This window comes from Squalius cephalus, assembly GCF_949319135.1.
Source record: "Squalius cephalus genome assembly, chromosome: 7".
NCBI lineage: Eukaryota > Metazoa > Chordata > Actinopteri > Cypriniformes > Leuciscidae > Squalius > Squalius cephalus.
Window position 1 is genome coordinate 32450479 of NC_137128.1, and position 22848 is coordinate 32473326.

Genomic DNA, 22848 nt, shown 5'->3' on the forward strand with positions numbered 1-22848 from the left:
TTGGGGTGGGGTGAACCAAATAGTCCCCTATAATCATACTTAAAAAATACGTAATGGACAAAGAAAAACCTGCCTGCTGATCAAAGACTTATGCTGAATTTAAGCAAATGTTTCTGTTGCCATAATGAGACCTAATGATGAAAAAATAGTCATTCGGATGGATTTAGAAAGATTGTACAAAAAAGAAAATGTCTTCAATAAGGAAATGACTAGACTACACTCCAGCAATGTACTAATTTCTCATTATTTAAAATGTGCCTCCAATGTAGTATGATTAAAATAAATATTTAGTAAAAACAGTAATATTGCCAAATATTATTACATTTATTTAAATAACTTATATATTTTAATATATTATTTAAAAAAGAAAACTTCTTCAGAAATCATAATATGCTGATTTGGTGCTAAAGAAATATTTCTCATTATTATCAAAGTTAAAAACAGTTAGTGTGTTTTTGGAAACTTTAGTTTCCCTGAGTCTTTGATACTGACCCTAAAATTGTATATTTATACACTGTCTTCATTGTGTGTTGTTTATTATTATTATTATTATTATTATTATTATTTATTAAATTCATTATTTTAAATAAAAATCAAATATGAACTGATTGACAGAAATATAGATTAAAAATATTATTTGGTTTTACCAGTGACATTTAGGGTAGAAAAAGAGGTCAAAGGTCTGAATGATAACCAATTTTATTCCCTCAGCATCAAGTTGAGAGTTCTTTGTCTAACCTAAAGGAATTATGGTCTGTGTGCTTTCATGATTTAATTGAGAGACTGTGAGACTAGCATCTGATCTGCTTTACAAGCACCTTTATATTAATTGGCAAAGAATGTCTTTGCGTGTTCTTTGAAGAACATTGTGTTAAAGGTAATGCTTTAATGAGTGTCCAACTATACCAGCCATGCCAAATCCTACTACTGGAGATCGACCATCCTGCAGAGTTTAATACCAGCTCTAATCAAATGCACCTGAAGCAGCTAATCAAAGCCTGTTGAGATGACTTGAAATTTGCCGGCAGGTGTGTAGAGCAGGGTTGCAGCTAAACTCTGCAGGAAAGTAGATTTCCAAGAGTATGACTGTACAACTGGGTAGGGTTGCACCAGCCATTCGTAAGTTCTTTCTTAAATTAAAGCTGCAGTCGGCAAGTCTGGCAGATTGAGGGGACTTAGCTAAAATTTTTAATGTTTACAACTCTCATTCCCCTCCCCCACTACCACGAGCACCCTACCATTAGCCGCTTTCCGACCGGAGGAACCTTTTCACAGTTCCTAGAACTATTGGCTAAAGTACCCGGATGTTCCTGCGGTGCGAACACGCCGACTAGGAACGATTTTAGTTCTAGGAACTCCATTTGTAGGAACTAATTTAGGTCCTACTTCAGAGTAGGGTCTAAATCAGTACTATAGGAACTACCCGTGACGTTTAGTGTACGCTGATGACCGAACGCACGCAAAACACCAGCACCCGCCATTTTTAAAACAGCTATAATGTAAACACACAGATTATAGCCTATATATTTACTCCAGAAACTAACTATACAAACATGGAAAACAGTGATAGATGGGCATTTAAACCTTTATGCTGAAGAGAAAATCCAACGCAACTCTGAGGGGACCAAGTCAAACATGATTATGTATTTCTGCCCAGCTAGCAACACAGGACATCAACCACATGGCATAGGCTAATAACCTTTTTTTCATATAATGTCAACTTTCTATAACAGTTCTATCTAATAACATGTTAAACAGTACTGTTAGTCAGATCGCTAACTAATGAACACAGAGAATGCGAGCATTGTTTGCTCTGGCGTTCTCAGCGCCGCCAAAATAAAGGTCCGCCGCTCCGTCAAAATAAAAGTCGCCGTGCTTGCGTCACTCCCTTACCCCTCCTACCAGTTCCTATGGCCACTTGGCCAGTGCGAACGCAAACAGCAAACCCGAGTTTGGGGGAGAGTACTTCCTAGAACTGTTTAGAAGTGGACAGTTCCTATAACTAAGTTCCTGTAACTACTTGGTCGGAAAGCGGCTATTGAGTTCGTGCTCGTCAGTGCGTGTGCACCAGATTTTCTGTGAACGCGCCCGTCTCTTCAGCATCTCATTTTTTTTTCCTTGGTTGTTTTGGGCAAATTAAGCCTCATGAAGCACTGAGGCTTTCCCCTGAATGTTTCGGGAAAAGATTTGAAGCATCAAGAGTGTCGAAAACAGCGCCATCTTATGGTAGGTCAAATTTATAGCAGCCATAAACCCGAGTGCGCAGCGACGTTGTTTTATCCATTAAGCACAAATAAAAGCCTGACAATGCTAAATGTTAAGTTTTCTGATAATATAATTCACATATTAAAGTGTGGCAATAAATTAAATGTAACAATTATATTATTTCATGGTTTCTATGCTGTTTATATGTCAGATATAAGCTATAGGCTTATTTATATAAAAAAAAAAAAAAAATTGTTAGTAAATGGACTTAAACTTCCAAAAACCTGTAGAGTAGTGGTCTGGGTTCAAACATTCCGACACGCAAAGTGAAGCATCCACGTGACTGGAAAGAAAGTGAGGCTTTGTTTTTCGTTGATCAAGTGTTTCTCTGAAAACAATACACACGCCGGCACGAGGCTTCATGAGAAATTACGCTGCGTACTCGATCCGCGGTTTGAAGCTTCAGTGTCAAATGTTTCAAAACATTTTTTTTTTAACAATAGTGTGTAAAATAGTATACAATATGCAACAAATAATGTTTCAGAGTAGGCTACTGTGCTACAGTGTTGTCACATGACAAACATTGAACATAAATTCAGCACAGCTGTCCAGGTTGTTACCTTACAAATATATGCGCTAACACTTTTTTTATGTGCAAACCTGAGTGAAAATATCCTTCACCAATGGTCTTGATCTAACCCATAAAAAAAAGTTTTTCGGTGTAAAGTCAAGTTGATTCTGTGAAATTAAATCTGAAAATGTACTGAAAAAATTATAACATAAAAATGTGGTAATTGACTGGTTTGACTCAAGTCAAAAATATAATTATGTTGGAATCCAACTGACTACATTAGGTTAGCTAATTTTAAGGTTTCAGGTAACAATTAAGCTACTTACAGAAACACCTACCACGTTTTACTGTGTAGAATACTTAAATTATACATGGGTAAAAATAACTCATCATAGCTGGTTTTCTAAAACATCACAAATAATTGTCTTAAAGTCCCCCTGTGGTGAAAATCAAGCTTTTAATGTTGTTTATATGCCTATGTGGTGTTTTTAATATACTTTAAGACAAACCATGTGCAAATTCATAAGTGAACACCATTGCTGAGTATTTTCTCCTTAAAACTGCAGTGAACCGAAGACAGTCTCAAAAACACGGCTTGAAATCGCTGGTGTTTCTGATGTCACAAACTACCTTGTTATCAATCAATCACGTCAACATGTGATCACTATCGAGTGGATCTTTGAGGTTGCGTGAGGGGGGGTGTAGAGTTACATTCAAGCAATTTTAAGGCATGAATATTTTTTTTTCAAGGACATTTTTTTTAAATATGTCATTTCGGTGTCAAAGATGAGTTTTAAGGGATACAATTATTGACTACAGGGGGACTTTAAGATTTATGGTAGATTATGCCCTATATATTAGGTAAACAAGCTATATTTTGACAGCATAAAAATTGTTATTGATTATGCTAATATATGGTTTTATTTGTCAAGAGAATATTTAATATGACTGACTCGGCCAGCATCAAAGTTATAATTTGAAGTTTTAGATATTTGCAACATTTTCCCAAAAGAGATTGGTCATCATTATGAGACCTGTAATCGTTGCGGGAATGTATCATTAGTGTATTGGATTCTGTTCCAAACCAATATCTGTGCTCCTTAAAACTTATGGCTATGAGTGCATCGCACTGCAAATTAACTACTATGGATATACTATGGATATAACTACTATACACTTGGTGCTATAGCCTAGACATAGCATAGCCATTACTATTGTGTATTTCGGGACACTTTTAACTTAGGATGAGAACGCAAAAAAGAGAAGGATTATTTTATATTGAATATAATGGTCTAAATAGCCTAAGTGGTCTAAGGCTCTCATTAATTTTCAAAGGGTTAAATTGATTGTACTACTAAACAACGATGCTTTATAGCCGAATTGAACTAATTTCCTAATTGATTAACTTGATTAACAGATTGAGCGGATTTGAATCGACACTAAACGGACTTGTTTGACACTAAACAACAATGGCACTATTAACTTGTTGATCTGTTGAAGCATTAAACTGTTTGCGTCACGGAATTATAATGTTCCTGTTTATCACTGTAAAGCTGCTTTGAAATCTGTATTGTAGCCTACAAAGCCCTATGTAAATAAAGGTGATTTGACTTGATTTGAAACATGACGTAGAAATTAAAGTGCAATTTATGTAACAATAGTTTTTTTCGATGACACAGCTAATTTGTATTTAGCCAACTTTTAAAAGTGTTAGGCTATATTCATACACTATAAAAAAAAGTTAAATTAAGTACAATCAACTTGGATGTTAAGTAATTTAAACTTAAATTACATTAAACTGGTTAAAACAAATTTTTTGAATCTTGTATCACTTATAAGTGAGTTAAAGCAATGTAAAAACATATGTTTTCATAGCTTATTGATCATATATTTTCTTACAGTGTAATTATTCCCCATCTCCAGTTCACTCACACCGCACTCTTCACAAGGATGAAACATCATGTGCAGCGTGTTGCACTGTGGGAAACTGTATCCCATGCAGACAGTGTCCTCAGATGCATACATCAGATTGCAGCAAATGTAGTAGGTAATCCTGGAATTCCATGCATACAGAAAATTCTCATACTATTCATAGTAAGCACAATGCATACTGCAATAGAGTAGGAGTTTTATGGTAGTATGCCATACCGAATATAGATTTTAGTGTTTTTGAGTTGTATTTAGCAGATGTTGGCAAATAGTAGGTCATTCTGGTATTCCATGCATACAGAAAATTTGCGTACTACTCTCAGTATGCATACTGGATACTGCCGAAATAGTAAGAGTGGTATGATAGTATGCCATTTCGAACACAGTCTTAGTAACTACTTGCTCGTTTGTAACTAACTCTGTACTTTATTGGGTTGCACCATTTGTTCTCAAGGCAGAACATTGCTAGTAGGTCGTAAGCTCTCCGTAAAGGTTTGCGCATTTGACGATTTACCCTCAATGATCCAAAAGCAGGCTACAAATGTTCGAGCAGCAGAAGTTGTTTAAATGCGTTGAATTTAAGTTTACCCTTCATTCTAACTTCTATTGCCTCAAATAACTAACAGTAAAAATAAGTTTCCATTAAATGATACTACTTAGTCATGAATAACACAGCTGCAACCAGCCGCTGTACTTTTATTTTATATATTTTTTTTATGTCTGATAAGTTAATTACAATTTTTTTTTATTGGTTGAACAAAACACACAAATTAACAACCTGACAAAGCCCCTGTACTTTATAATGTATTCCATGTGTGTATGTGCCAATCATCCAATAGTGCCCTGCGAATGGGCTTCACAGGCATACTGTGGATATGGCTATCATAAGAATTCAAAACACATCACTCTGAAGGGCACTGCAGACAGCATAGGGAACAGATGTACATCAAAATATCACTTCACAAGTAGTGGTGAAAGAAAATTGATGCATTCTGCCATGCTACTTGTGACTCATTGCATTTCTTAAACTTAAAATGCAATACACAACCAGGCATTGCACACCACCTAAGTACTACGCAAAATAATAATATGACTGCATTAATGAGCACTGTAAGCAATGTAATTCTTAGAGTATATACCCAAACGGTGACAATCTGAAGAGTTAAAAGTGTTTTTTTCCCCTCCTGTCTGCTTTTAACATCACTGCTCAGTAACAATGGAAATGCTAATTGATCGCTTACTCCATAGTATTATAGACCATCTTGAGGGAGATCAGTCCCAAACTGGCATGGACAGTGTGAGTAATTGAGATTTTATTCATGTTTTTAAAGATCTTGTTCTCATTTTTCGCTGCTGAATAGCATTTTCTTTGCTCAGGTTGCTTTCACATGATTGGAGTATTCAGCAATCTCTCACAAAACACTGAATCACAGAACTCTGTTGACTTACAAAGGATTTGAATCCTTGCTGTCAAGACATTGATTTCCCTGGGACTCTAAATGCTGCATATGCATTTTGCATGTTTCCTTTAAAGAAATGGTCATTCAGCCATTGTTGAATCTTTAAAGACATTTTGAGTTTAAGTTCGGAAGGACATATCGATTCTACATTAACAGACCTGTGATGAAACCGAGGTGTTAATTAATCGGACTCTGTCAAAGCCCATATGCGAGTTAAGTTAGTGTGACACTCTCTCCCACTCAGTTTCTCTCTGGCTATTTTCCTTTGTCAAAGTGTATCTGTGACTGCAGCCTGTAATTGGATTATTGGCATTGGCAGGACCGCATGTGAAACAATGAGAAAAGTGTATTGATCACGGTCTGCCTGTACCTTCAGTCAGCATGACATTGGCTAATTTAAAACTCTTCTCTGAAACGGGGATGTTCAGATCCTGCATTTTCCCAAGAATTGCCGCAGGATTCACAGATTAGATTGAGCATCTAGTTTGACGGGATTGCAAGCTTAAAGGTTAAAATGTTTTATTTAAACACATCTTGATGTGTTTCATTTTATGTTCTACTGCTGTGTGAGCCTGCAGGATGTTTAAAGCTTACTGGATGGTTTTTGAAGCTCAGTTTGTGAGCTGAATATCTACATAATTTTAAAAGTGTGTTCTTTTTTTTAAAAGAAAACTTCAGGGTTTTTCCTACATTGAAAATTTTTTGGCGGCCGCCAAAACGATTTTTTGTCCCGCCAAAGCCTTATTTGATCTGTAATTGGGTTTTGTGAGTGAAGCTACTGACGGAGTGACGGAGAGAACGATCACAGCGCCCCACCCCCGCGCGGGCACTCTCCGTCTTCAGTTCTGTCTTTGCTCTCTCCCTCGCATCAAAATCAACTGATCCTAAAGGTCGGAAGACCGAATCCATGTTTCACGTGGTGCATTCGGAGAATATTTTTGCTGAATTAGCGCTGAAAAAATCGATTCTTAGATGCATCGCGATGCGGACGTGGACGATTCTGAATCGATTCACAAATGTCAAAAAATCGATTCTCTAAAAAAAATTATTTATTTTTTTCTTTCTAATAACGTAATATTGACGGAACGCAAAAGGCGGAACTCTAGCAGACGTGCAGTGCGCGTGCAGTCTGTGGCGCGCACATAACCGACTCGCGCACTTAACAGACGCATGATAGCTGAGCGCCAAATTCGAACGGCACCCTCTTCGTTAAAAGCTAGCGTATGGAAAATTGGCAATTTCATTGTTACCTATTTAGTATTTTTTGTATGAAAGCTGCTTTCAGTAGCCTATTTAGTTTTCACATCAATATACTGTAAAACGAACTGTTATACGTAGGCTACGTTGTACTGCCCTGCAATATGTGCAATGCCAGTCACAAAAAGTTACATTTTGACTGTGCTCTCTGCAGATGTTCATTCACTTTTTTGTATAAGCTGTTTTTGATTGTGGTATACAGCAAACATTTCAAGTCATAACTCTTTATTATTTAGTTGTGAATAAGAGAGGCTTTGTATGTTACTAATTATTAAGAATATGCATAAGTCCAGCATTATACGAGAGCTGCTGGTACATAATTCTATATTTTTGAACAAAAACTGTTTGTGATTTTGCTACAGCAAAATGTTTTTTTGTCTGAAGGATTATATTGCTCATTGGAAATAACAAGACTTCTAACCAACATGACTTCTAACTGGCCTATGACAATGTGTAGTAAATTACCTAAAAAAAAAAAAAAAAAAAATTCACAAACTGTTTCTTTGTTTTTATTTTAAATTTAACATTTATTGTCAATATTGGGCTTGCGGATCATGTGGGTACTAGGGTACTCTTTGCTGTGTGTGGATGACCATGTTCGGTCAGCCACCACCGAAGACCAATTTTGACCCAGGAAAAACCCTGAACTTGCAGAGACAACTATAGGCAGGTCATTCATAGGTTGATTTCCACAAAAGATGTGAACACTGTGTCCCTTTGTTTTGTTGGCATACACAACAAAACTTTTGCCCAGATTTTTTGGCCCAATTTGCAGTCTGGATGAGTCAATGTCAGTTGCTGAAAGACAGAGCCATTCTGCAGACTTTGTGTAGTCAGAGTTGACACATTTTGCAGAAAAGCTCATACTATATGATTATATTTAAAAATACAAACCCATGGCAACAAAGTTCTGTTTATGTAATAATCCATCTTGTCATTGCTTTCATGATCAGACATACTGCTGTATAACAGACGACAGGGACTATCTGTTTGTCTCAATGGATGGCATATGGGAAAACATTCTGGGAAGCCTGTTCGAAACATTTTACAATACTATTTGGTGATGCTAATGACACAGAAATTAAACACTTTAGCTTTAAGATGAAATTTGAATGAGAATACCCAATATGCATTGGAAGTGATATCATTCAGTGTAGGCTGTGCTATAGTATTTCCATAAAAAATGACGTTATGGAAATGATTTCATAAAATCATTACCATTTGACCCTGAGCTCATTCAAGTATATCTGCACATATTCTACTGGAGAAATGCCATAGTATCTGTGTAGCTGCATGGCAAAGAGAAGGAAGGTGGAGAAAAAAAACACAGAATCTGCTATTGACCTAATGCTGCTATTTAGATTGAGGTTTGCATGTTTTTGTTTTTTGTTTAAATATGGAGTGCTGTTTTTATTTTATTTTATTTTTTTTATTTTTTATTATTAGCTATTTTTCCATCCAAAGTTGCGAATATAACATGCACAAAATTGGAATGTCACACAACATTTGCGAATAGAGCAGCATTTCTCTCAGGAAAATTGCCCTAACCTGTTGGAGTGGACAGTTATTCCTTTAGTATAGTATAGGCTTTGCAAAAATCCAAAATATTCAGACATTTTATTTTGTGCCACTAAAATGCATGCAGTTGTGTGACTAAATTGATTCACTGTGTGGGAATATGGAAAGCTTTGTTGTTTTCCCCTGAACATATGACAAGTAGCCAATACGCAGCTTACAAGACAAAAGATTCACTTGAGGATAGTTTTTACGAGCACTTGTTTATGAAAACCATTAAGATTACTGGTTTACTTTGTCATAAAAAATAAAAAATAAATAAATAAATAAATTTATATATATATATATATATTTTGATATAGTCTCAGTAACATTTGTCCTCTTGAGGCGTGGTAGCTATTTGTTTCTTTCTATTTAAACTCATTAATATTAATTCACAAAATGGTGAAGTTGAGGTTTCCAATTTTCAAGCATCTTTGCAGTGTAAATAGCATGTAACATGTTACATGTGTGGGAGTGACTGTGTCCTTAATGTTATGCATGATTAATTGCGTTTACACAATGCTCTTGCTATAACCCTTGACGCGCTTCGAGCAGCCCAAGTGATCTTTATCCTAAAGAAAAGCACCTACATTTATTTTAACAGCTTTGCAGATGGAAGTCGTTTATTTGTAGCATCTGAACATCTGCCGTTATTTCAGGTTATTAATATTCTGTCAATAAAAAAAATGGTAATTATGATTAGATTAAAATATGGTTTTCAGGAATGCAAGGGATGTTTTACCTAAAATGTTTTCGTTTCACTTCATATGGTTCGCAATATATTCCGCAAGTGCTTGAGTAAACACTGCAGTTTCATTGAGAAGCGCATAGAATTAGAATGAGAAGATCAGGCCACTGTACCATGGCAATTTGGAGTGGTAGATCAAAGATGGCTGCTACAGAATTGCTATGATACCAGATATATCTCTATGGTGACTGTGCAAGCGCCTACTGTGCCACTGTAAATCGTACAAATGGCATGTAGACTAAGCATCGAGACAACACTGCTTTTAGCTAGAAACAGTGAGACTGGATGAATAAATAAATGATTTTGCCTTGTTTCTAAATGTGTTTGAAAGCAAAATAACAACACTAAAAAGACCTGCTGCAGTGGTTCTCAACTGGTAGGTCACTATCTAAACATTCTAAACACTGATGTATTTTTACTTTTTAGCATCCAATCCAAAACTCTATGCAATATTTTGGCCCATTTTCTGGGCCATGGACATTTTCCAGATTGGTTTCATCCACACTGTGAATCATTAATATTATAAACAAAAATATTGTAGATACTGTGCAGCAGTTATTAAACTACTTAATTTTCCCTGTCCGACTGAAATAAAATTATATTTATAGAGCATATGTGGATTTGCTAAGGGTTGTTATGCATTTAAATATTAATGACTATTACATCAAAGTCTGCTTGTGATTATTCTGAGCTCTGGCTTACTAACCTAAATCATCTTTTATTTTTATCTACTCTATGTGTAGATCTACATGCTGACATTACTATACCCCAACATTCAGAAGCCTGGGGTTGTGCAATTTAAAAAAAAAAAAAAAAAAAAAAAAAAAAAAATTGAATGGAGATTTTTATGCTCGACAAGGCTGCATTTGTTTAATTAAAAATCAAAACAAGATCAAAATGGTAATATTGTGAATTTTTTTATTTAAGACATTTTGAATCGTAATTTATTTCTGTGAATTTGTTTTGAGAATAATGTGATACATTTTTCAGTATTTTTTGATGAGTAGAAAAAAAGCAGCATTTATTTGATATATTGTAATGTAAAAGTCTAAGGGTCTGTTTACATGATACCATTTTGAACTAAAAGCATAAAACTTTTTATGCACTCCGGCCGTTCATTTACACGACAATGGTGTTTTGGGTGCCTGAAAACGCAAACTTTTTCAAAGTGCAAGTTTTTGAAAATGTTTTCCATGTAAACAACAAAACACGAATCTCTGAAGATGATGACGTCATGCACATGCGCATTACGTGTTCAATCTATAGTGTTTCATCGCCATTTCATGGCCGATTTCTGGGTTTTTAGTCATTTGCGCAGATCCGTGTGAATGGGAATCATTTTGACAATAGTGTCGTCTGTATGCGGAAAACTCAAAGGAAAAACTTCTCTGTTTTAAGCATATCGTTGTCGTGTAAACGTACCCTTACTGTAAGGGACTATCTGGGTTTTGTGTCTGTTTTGGATGTTTTTAGCCCTGCTGGTAACCTTGATTATTCATTGTTTGATTATCAGTTACACCTGTTGTTCATTTCATTGATTGGTTTGTTCTGTGTATTTAAGCCTTCTTTGTCAGTTCTCGTCGTGATATTACGATTGTTCTGTTCCTCTTTGTATTTTAAATTTTGTTTAATAAATTTATTGACTGCTGCAAATAGATCCTTTTCCACACGTTTGTGCTCTCTATCTCTCTCTATATAGCTACTTAAGGTAAGAGCAGCACAGTTACACTTTTTATTGTGTATACTGGACAACAAAAGCAGTTTTTAAGATTATATTTTGTTTACAATTTATTATTATATTTATTTATTTTATTAGTTTAAAGTTTGGAAATTTAGAGTAAGTATCTGGAATAACAATGTAAGGAATTGTTAAGACCAGACCTCTTTGAGCTAATAACTCTGTTCCGTAAAGGCTGAAGTGAGAACATTGTAGCCTGCAATAGATTGGAGGCATAACAGAATTTGAACAGTTTTACTAACCAAATTTTCAAGCAAGATTTGGAGTGTTACCTTGGTTACTTTTATTGCCAGCTTGTGTACACTTGCTCTTTGCTTGTAACTGAAAATGGCCGTCAGCTGACCCACTGAAGGGTGCTGATTAGGCTGTGATTTTTCTCCCTACAAATTTCAGTGTTGCGGTGCCTGAAATTACAGGTTTTATTTTTGTAATCACTGCAATTTCCTGACTTGGGTATTCAGCAGAACAGTTGAAAGCCCTGCCCATTCATAATTTAAGTATAAATGAGGTAAATGACAAAACCAGCTAATCATATCTTTATATAAGACAGACACTAATAGTGCAAGGTAATCAGGAAACTCTCACAAATACATTAAAAGATGATTTTGACAACAGATAATGTCCTGCTCTTTTATTCGTGATTGTATTAATGAATAGATGATGGAAATGGAATACATTTGAGATCAGCAAAAATAATGAAAATACAGCAGAAGCACAACAAATTAATTGAAGAGGACTCAAATGTAATGCTTGTTTTTGCAGATCAAACTCGCACACCCTTGTTTTGAACAGTACTTTATGTTCAAGGCTGAATAATCCTTATTCAGTGTATGATTCATTGAATAATGATTAATTTTTTTAAATTATAATAATTAGAATAATTAGTGTCATGATTTCTCAGTGACTCTTTCTGGAATAAACAATAATACAAAAGCATAATTATTATGTCTGTGAAAATATCTCACAATGATTGACTAAGTATCACTAAGAGATTCTGTGCAATGCAAAAGAAGATTTTTTTGATGAACTGTTTTTGTCCCTAATTTCAGTGGGGTCCAAAACAACATTGGACCCCATTGACTTTCAATGAAAAAAAAAGAAAACATCTTTTCAGTGGGGTCCAAAACAACATTGGACCCCATTGACTTTCAATGAAAAAAAAAGAAAACATCTTTTTTTTGTGTTTCAAAGAGAAAATAATGTCATTCAGGTTTAGAACAACATATGAGGGTCAGTAAATTATAATTTTTTTGGGTGAACTAATCTTTAAAGTGCAAAAGGGTTGGTGTTTTTTTATTTTAAGACAAAGTTGTGTATTGTGATTCATATTTTACCTCACATAACACTTAAAATGGCCCTAAACTTACAGCGTGTACATACAAAGCTCACTTTCACCAAACTCTTGAAGTTGTTCTAAGGAGCTCTGAGTTTGTGCTGCAAAAGCTGTCGACTCTCCTAACCTCTGACTCAAGCAGAGCACAAGCACTATCACTATTTCATTGCTGCCTTTAAGCTTTGCCCTCTATTTGCGCTGACAACCTATTTAGCACTCTTAATGTAGCTGGTGGTCTACTGTACAGGAACCAGAGGCTCTGGGAATTCCCAAAAACTATGAGCGCCCTCAATTATTCATCATGGTATTGCAGGTTTTTCCAGATGCCTGTTATTGTTAGAAACAGCCTCCTCTTTAGCACAGTGAAGGCTTTCTCATAGCTTAAAGGGATAGTTCTCACTTAATTCTGTCATCATTTACTCTGTCATCATTTACTCATTATTCTACACCTGTATGACTTTTTTCTTTCCTTCTGTGGACTTTTATTGTCTATACAATGAAGGTCCTTACGATGAAGGCTATAATTGTGTAGACCAAATAAATTGAAAACATTTTATAAAAATCTTCTTTTGCGTTTCACAGATGAAATAAATGGTTTGGTACCAGACAAGTTTAAGTGATGACATAATTTTTATTCAGTGCACAATACAAGACTGAAGCTAAGCGTGCGACTAGTCTGTGACAAAAAGCTGCGGCAAAGGAACTCAAGGAATTACCCAGCTAGTAATAATGATTATATAAGCATAATTGTTTCTTTTTCTGTGTTGTGGGAAAACCCTGCCTCAGATGAGAATTTGAGATGAGACATTTAGTCTCATTGTAATTTACCTTGCGTCTCGGCCGCGCCACAGGCGTGTTGATTTATTGACAGATTGTTACATGACAGCCTCTTTGCTGTGAGCACTAATGCTGATTGTGCAAAATATTTTCTGAAAGGTTGGAAACTGTTACCATGATGACATGAGGAAACGTATCAACTAATAATAGTCTGACATCCTCCTAGGAGGTGCTATAAAGGTTCTTTTCCAATTTTGATTTGTAAAGACCAGCGCAGCGGGGATATGACTTCACCTTCTCTGTTTGAATTCATTTGCTTCAGACTGCCTGCTGAAACATTAATGCCTGTCTCAGTTTCACTGTTTCTCACTGAGGCAGGGGTCCCTCTGCCCAGCTGACAGCACAGATTGTGCTTTGCCAGAGAGAAAGAGGGAGACAGTGAGAGTAAAAGAGTGAAAAATATTTGTAATTTTAATGGAAAAATAATGAAAAAAAATATTGTAATGAACTTTGAATGAACTTTGAAACTTTGAAAAAATACCTGATTATGTGTAATTCCTGTAAGGTATGTGTGTGTGTGTATATATATATATATATATATGTATGTATATATATATATATATATATATATATATATGTGTATATATATATATATATATATATATATATATATATATATATATATATATATATATATATATATATATATATATATATATATATATATATATATATATATATATATACACTGTAAGGTGTATTATATTATATTATATATATATTATACATTTTTTTTCCAACCACCCATTATTATTCTTACAGTTAAATTAAAATGTATCCCATTAAAAGTTATTTACAGATAGTCTTTTTAATCTTCTATTTTACCACTCTGTTATGCTTTTCGTCCTGACCATAGATGTCACTAAATCACATCTATATATTACTACTATATATCTTACAATTTTTATTTTATATAATTATTTTACAATTGTATAATTGTATAATTATTTTACAATTTTTGCAACTATATTATATATATATATATATATATATATATATATATATATATATATATATATATATATATATATATATATATATATATATATATATATATATATATATATATATATATACACACACACAGGTGCTGGTCATAAAATTAGAATATCATCAAAAAGTTGATTTATTTCAAGAATTCAACTTAACAGGTGAAACTAATATATTATATAGACTCATTACATGCAAAGTGAGATATTTCAAGCCTTTATTTGTTATAATTTTGATGATTATGGCTTACAGCTTATGAAACCCACGAAATCAAAATCCCAGAAAATAAGAATATTACATGAAATCACACAGTAATTACACAGTAATGCCATGGTCATTGAACCAGGTTTTGGTTCTTTTGGCAGTGTGGGCAGGTGCAAATCCTGCTGGAAAATGAAGGAAGCATGAAGTGCTCTGAAAATGTCCTGGTAGACGGCTGCGTTGACTCTGGATTTAATAAAGCACAGTGGACCAAAGTCCTCTTTTCTGATGAGAGCAATCTCTCATTTTGAGAAACCAAGGTCCCAGAGTCTGGAGGAAGAATGGAGAGGCACACAATCCAAGATGCTTGATGTCCAGTGTGAAGTTTCCACAGTCTGTGTTGGTTTGGGGAGCCATGTCATTGGCTGGTGTTGGTCCACTGTGCTGTCCACTCAACACAGCCGTCTACCAGGACATTTTCAGCGCACTTCATGCTTCCTTCAGCAGACAAGCTTTATGGAGATGCTGACTTCATTTTCCAGCAGGATTTGCACCTGCCCACACTGCCAAAAGAACCAAAACCTGGTTCAATGACCATGGTATCACTGTGTAATTACTGTGTGATTTCATGTAATTTTCAAATTTTCTGGGATTTTGATTTTGTGGGTTTCATAAGCTGTAAGCCATAATCATCAAAATTATAACAAATAAAGGCTTGAAATATCTCACTTTGCATGTAATGAGTCTATATAATATATTAGTTTCACCTGTTAAGTTGAATTCTTGAAATAAATCAACTTTTTGATGATATTCTAATTTTATGACCAGCACCTGTGTGTGTGTATATATATATAAATATATATATATTATATAGTTGCAATCGAAATCAGGTGTTTTTTTTTCAGATTTGACTTCCAACTGTTTGCAATGAAGAAATCAAACAAAAGTAATTTAAATAGCTTAACACAACAAATGTTTCAAGTGGTTTCCCCAAATTCTGAAAATGCAACTTTTAATGACTTCTGCAGTCTCAAAATTATTCAACCCGTCCATGGCAAGCATCTTCAGTACTTAGTAGAACAACGTTCTGCTGTTCTGACCTGCTGCAAATGAGATGTAGAACCAGATACCAGCTTCTGGCAGCATTTCTGAGGAATCTTAGCCCATTCTTCATGAGCAATGGCCTCCAGTTCAGTAATATTCTTGGGTTTGCATTAGGGCTGAACGATATGGACAAAATTTCATATCTCGATTTTCATGCCAGATATCTCGATATCGATACAATACGATATGACTACGTAAGTACTAAAAAAACAATACATTTAGAGTTTGTAAAATACACACTGATGTCTATGGAATAGGTAATAATAATCCTTTCCATTATAATTCGACACGTTGTATTCATATCAGATACACATTGTGTAAGTAACTTCAATGTTTACTCTATTCTATTCCCAGTTCACCAGCCACTTACTTTTAAGTATTTCGGGAGAAGTGGATGAATTCACGTGTTGTAAACATAGAGGTTGTAAATCCAACAGATCCGATTCTCTGAACTGCGTCTGCGGCACAAACTAACACGGCGGCGCCCATCGCGCATACAGCTCAACTAACGCGATCGTTATAAAGGTGTTTAAACAACAATATACTTCCACTTGCATGTATTTGACAATCGGAATATCAGATATTTCATGCCATAGCTAACACATTTGTGAATATTCTGAATAAAAAAGGAAAAATGACATAAAAGCAGATCATCATTCATTCAGCGCTGTTGCTGCTGCGGTGTGTCACGTGACAAGCAATGACGCGTCACCATGGAAACGCCGCCCCCCCCTCACAATATAGTTCCCACGTCCCTGGTAGTGTGCGCGCGCTGGCTTTAACGGTGCCTTCAAGGGCACTCGTAAAACTGATGTTTGTTGTGACTGCCAGAGTTGTATGCAGGGCGAGCGCGGAGAGGGGAAATCTATATCGTCTATATCGTTGCTTTTTTCGATAGTAATATCTTGAAAGTTCATATCTCGATATAGATACGATAACGATATATCGTTCAGCCCTAGTTTGCATGCTGCAACCGCCGCCTTCAAATCCCACCAGAGATTTTCTATGGGGTTCTAGTCAGGTGACTATGATGGCCACTAGAATCTTCCAGGAATACTTCTGCAACCAAGCCTTGTTGTAATTTGTCATGCTTTGGATCATTGTCCTGCTGGAAGGTCCAATGATGCCCAAGCTTCAGCTTACTCACTGATGGCATGACATTTTCTTCTAGGATTTCCTGATATTTCAATAAATCCATCTTTCCTTCCACACGCTGCAGGTATTCAGTGGCAGAGGATGCAAAGCAGCTGCAGAGCATCACTGAATCACCACCATGCTTAACAGTAGACAGTGTTCATTTCAGCATATGCTTCATTCTTTTTTCCTCCAGACATACCCCTGATCCATAGGGCCGAAAAGTTCCAGTTTTGTTTCATCGCTCCACAGAATCCTTCTGTGGCTTATTTATATGATTTTGAGCAAATTAGAGCTGACTTTTCTTGTGCTTTTGGGTCAGTAGTGGTCTACGTCTTTGAGTTCTGGCATGCGTTTAGTACACACCTTACTGTGCAAGCTGAAACATCGGTGCCTGTTGCCACCAAGTGTTGCTGCAGGTCTTTTGCAGTCACTCGAGGGTTTTTCTGAACCTGCCTTCTCAGAAATCTGGTTGCAGTCATTGACTTTCATTTAACCTTTTGAACCATTATTTTGACTTAGCCATATTTCTAACATACCGTCAATCGTGACACTCAACAAACCTAGCCAATTCAGACATTTTGTTTGTTCTAGCTCAAGCACACCTTGTGCAACTAAATTAAGCCCTTGATTAGTTGCATCTGGATGCTTGAGACAACACCTTTTTTGCAGATGTGTGCTGTTGTGAGAGATTCTATTCAGGGGGTTGAATAATTTTGAAACTGCAGAAGTCATAAAAAGTTGCATTTCAGTTAAATGTGTCAATTCCTTTTGTTTGATTTGTTCATTGTACAATTGAAAGTCTGTAAATTTTGCCAGTAAACCTGATTTGCAATAGGGGTTGAATAATTTTGATTGCAACTGTATATTCAGAAGAAATCAAATGACAGTTGGGATAAAACTCATATTGGAATATGGTAGCAGTACATGCATAATCTTCTTAGACAGGCATACTCCACTATATTTAAAAGTACAAATTTGATCTTATTTGTGTAAACAGGCTAGTATATTAATATCCCATCATTTCGAGAGCATATATATATATATATACTTCTGCAGTTTCAAAATGATTATATATATATATATATATATATATATATATATATATATATATATTAGTAATGCACATACAGGCACCAAAATAATGCCTCCTATAATGACTGAAATGTTGTCACTGTATTTTTACAGTGAACCTGTGCCAACTAAAGCTGCCAGCTTTTACTGTAAATTTAGCTTTTTATATAGTGTGTGAGAGAGAATCCACATCTCATCCTTTTGTCTCTCTCTGTCTCCATTCTCCTCTCTTTCTCTTTCAGAGCGAAGCCGAACTGAAGCTAGTGGGATTAGTTCTGGACTGGCTACTGTCGGCTATTGGAACACCCTCTAGAGGCTGCAAAAGGAGAACGCCAGCGCTAGCAGATCAATACAATGGGAGAGAGAGAGAACAAGACAGGGGGTAGAGAGGCAAAGGGAGGGTAGGAGAAGGAAAGAGAACGAGAGCGGGGGGTGTCGCCGGGTGAGGGAGGGAGACGGAGATAGCATGCATTTGCGTGTACGAGAGAGCGAGAGAGAGAGAGAGAGAGAGGAGGGTGCGAAAGGCGGATAGACAGAGAGAGACGGGAGTTAGTGCGAGAGCAAGGTGTACACGTTGCTCAGCCATCCTCATTGCAGCCGCGACAGGCAGCCAGAGAGGAGCTCCAATCTAACCGGTGGCAACAATAGACTACAGAAAACACAGCTTGACCGATCAATAGACCTTTGCCAGAAACATTGTGAGAGGGAGAAAGCTGCTCACGGACCAGGGTGGAGCAGATAAGGTGAAGATCTGAGGCAATTACAGCACCGGGTTCCAAAACTAGGTAAGTTGAGCGGCTTGTGTTTAATAAGTGCTCTCTTCTCATCGCGGCTGTGCTGTACTTGAGAGGACTGATTGGGGTTTGTGTTTTCTGCATCAATCAAAACATTAATCTGAGCTTCAGAGATTCAAAGACTGTGTCTGATGTAACCAAAAGCTGTATTATTCTTCTATTTGAACATGCATAGAGTTGAATTCTTTAAAACAGTAGCCTTCTCCAGAAGTATCAGTATGCATTTGTTGTTTTTGAATGACTCATAAGTGCAAGTACAGTGAGTAAAAACATTGCATGGATGGTTTTAAAGAAGTTGGTTTAATATGCCCTTTTGATGCATATTATGATTGGAGAACTTTTTATTTTCAGTAATATCTGTCATTTAGATAATGACAATGAATATAAGTAATGAATAATGTATTTAAAATTGTTGGAAGAGAATGTTCTATTTGATGCATGCAAAACTATATGGAAGTATTGAACAACTAACAAAATTACATATGTTACAAATCTGAATATATATATATATATATATATATATATATATATATATATATATATATATATCAGCATATATAAACTGTTTAGAAATACAAATGCAAAACTGTATATTATGTAGAACATGTTTTTTTGGGTCAGCTCCTATTATTTCAAAGTTTGACATATCCCAGTAATTTCCCTCAAATCTAGATGCAATTTGTTTCAAGAATTGAACAAGTAGGATCTGATTGCTCTGTGCCTTTTTGCATAGATGTTTTCTGAATGCCAGCCTCACAGTACCCCAGAGTGAGCAATTATTCTGTGCAGTGGGAAAACTTTCCATCCAAATAGTTGGCGATGCTGTTATGGGCAGATAATGATGTCACATCCATACTGTGGATAAACTGGCTGTTTATTTTTTCCACTACATCCTGTGGCACCTTTTTGGAGAAATATTCTCACTCTTGCTGTTGTTCATCCATTCCTCCTCCCTGCAGAGCTGCACTGTGAGGGATATTGTCATTTTTCTTAAGTGTTTGATTTGTCAAAGTCAGCTGAACATATTGTCCATGGGCAGAGAGTGTGGTATCGGCATTATATTAAAAATCTGGTGTGGGGGATTCTTTCTGCAGATTTATAGTGGAGAATAAATCTTAACACCTCAGCTACGAGACCTTTTCTTCACCGTACTGCCATGTGAACGAACGATACCGCATGCCTCCCCACACAGTGTAAGATGAGAGCCCAAGGGTACATGGTAATCTCTCCGTAGGTAGATCACACCTCTCCGCTGCTCATTCCTTCCTTCCTCCTGCTCCTCTTTCATTAGTCTTAGGCATGATTTCAAAGCTTTCCCTGAGTCTGAGAATTCAGATAACGCGCTCTGCTCCCACTAGCACACAGGCCAATCTATTAAACATGAAGCCGTCAGAAGGCTCTCTCTCAACCAACACAGTCAAATTTATGGAAATGTAAATCAATAATGTGGACCAGCAAATAGTACATTTTAAAATGTTTGCTTTGGCTGAAATGGCACAATCATTGCTAGGACAAAGGTACTGAGAATGGCACTTAAATGGAAAGACGTAATTCTAATAAAAATGTAGGCAAATTCAAATGGTGCTTCCACACAAAAGAAGATATTTAGAAAAATTCCTTAATGCTTTTTTTCCCCTCCTCCATACAATGAAAGCCAATGTGGTCCAATGTTGTTTTGAACCCCACTGTCTCTCATTATATGGACAAAAGTAGTTAAACATTCTTCAGAATATCTTCTTTTGTGTTCCAGATAAAAAAGTCAGTCAGTTTTGGAACGACATGAGGGTGAGTAAATGATTACAGAATTTTCATTTTTGAGTGAACTATCCCTTTAAGATGATGTAATGTAATGACAAATCATGGCTTTCTTTCTGTGCTCATTAGTCTGCAGAGCTGTTGTCTATCCATCTTAAAATTTGAAAATGTCACCATGTGTTGAATATTCTGACCAATGAGGGGATAGTTTGCCTAGATGCGACTTTTATTAACAAATTTAGGTTTGTTTTGAAATGTTGCCATGTGAAAGCAAAATAAACCAAGCAGAAAATACAACATTGGTCTCGGTTTCAGAACAAACGATTTCATAACTTTTTTTGTCTCCTTGTTACACTTGTGGTGTTCCCCTTTCAAAAATGACTGGCCTACAAAAAATAGCTTATAAATCACTCATTATACTATATTATCACCCAATATTGGATTCAATCTTTTTGTCAACTTGTTCTCTTTCAATTAGGACTGGTTTTATATTTCTATTTGCATCTGATTGATCGTAGGCCTCATTTATCTGAGAGTAGGCATCTCATTTTTTGAGTAAAAAATGTATGAATAATTTTCACAATATTAAATAAAATATGAAAAAAAAAAAAAAAAGTCACTGTTGATGACACTAGTCTACTTTAATGTTTCATCAGTAAGTTTGTTTTGAAAAACTTTTATTTTGTACAAAATGGCACAAAGTTATACTTGTGGTGTTCCCGGTCAAAAATGGACGGCCATTGAAAGTGAATGGAAGACTGAAAATAAGAGAAAAATGTAGTTTTCAGGAGCATGTTCATTATGTTCATGTACACATATGTGTGCTTGTAAACATCGAGCCCTTGGACCTGTGCATGTGTGGATACATGCATATACAGACACAGACACACACACACACACACACACACACACACACACACACACACACACACACACACACACACACACACACACACACACACACACAGACACGTACTGTATGCGCAAACTGGATTTACTCCACAGTAACCATGTTTCAAAAGTGTTCTTTGTTTCATCACAGTTTTCAGACAAAATATTATGACATTGTTTTGGGACTAAAATGTACAAATATAGATGTTATAGCACAGACACATATAAATGCCTCACAGTGCCTTGCTTGGCATTCATTTTGTAACAGCACAATGGCAAAGAAGCTCTCTGTGCATGATGTTCTTCATCAGATCATTGATCAACACACTATTGAGGAGGATGCGATGCAGGATGATTCTTGCAGTGAAGGAGCATTAGAAGATGTATCAGAAGAAGAAGGCACCAGATGCTACAGACCTTGAAACAACTGATGAGCAGCAGTCTTCTGATGACGAGGGCCCAGCTGATGCTACGGTTACATTCTGGTCGAAAGATGGAATTCGCCATTGTGCTTCTACAAAATAAATGTCAAGCAAGACACTGTGAAGCCATTATATGTGTCTGTGCTATAACATCTTTATTTGTAAATTTTCATCTTTTTCTGTGTGAGAATTTCAAAGTCCCAAAACACAATGTCATAATATTTTGTCTGAAAAATGTGATGAAACCAAGAACATGAAAGAAAGATTCTTTTGAAACAGGGTCACTGCGGACTAAAACCAGTGTGCGTGTGCGTGTGCGTGTGGGTGTGTGCGTGTGGGTGTGTGTGTGTGCGCGTGTGTGTGTGTGTGCGTGTGTGTGTGCGTGTGCGTGTGCGTGTGCGTGTGCGTGCGTGTGTGTGTGTGTGTGCGTGTGTGTGTGCGTGTGTGTGTGCGTGTGTGTGTGCGTGTGTGTGTGTGTGCGTGTGTGTGTGCGTGTGTGTGTGTGTGTGTGTGTGTGTGAGTGTGTGTGTGGTAATGTCAGATAGATGAATGGATATTAGATGCAGTTCAGGGTAGGATCAAATTTCGCTCTGTGAAAAAAAAATGTGTGTAATACTCAAAATATTGTGTGTGTGTGTATGTATGTATGTATGTGTGTGTGTTTGTGTTTGGTAGCGTGTGTATGCATGTATCCACACATGCACAGGTCCAAGGGCTCGATGTTTGCAAGCACACATGCACATATGTGTACATGAACATAATGAACATGCTCCTGAAAACTAAATTTTTCTCTTATTTTCAGTCTTCCGTTCACTTTCAATGGCCGTCCATTTTTGACCGGGAACACC

At 36.2% G+C, this 22848-nt stretch overlaps 1 protein-coding gene across 4 annotated transcripts in view; it reads left to right on the top strand.

The window, feature by feature from the left end:
* tnr (tenascin R (restrictin, janusin)) overlaps nt 1–22848 on the top strand; it is a 207908-nt gene that overhangs the window by 35899 nt on the left and 149161 nt on the right. The window contains exon 1 of one of the 4 annotated variants that reach the window (XM_079875805.1): nt 18673–18923. The exons of 1 other annotated variant lie outside the window; for it this stretch is intronic. The gene's annotated coding sequence lies outside the window, so the exon portion shown is untranslated. Of the gene's footprint in view, nt 1–18672; nt 18924–20697; nt 20718–22848 lie in introns of those variants that run through there. 2 more of the 4 variants (XM_079875802.1, XM_079875804.1) reach the window with 2 other exon arrangements.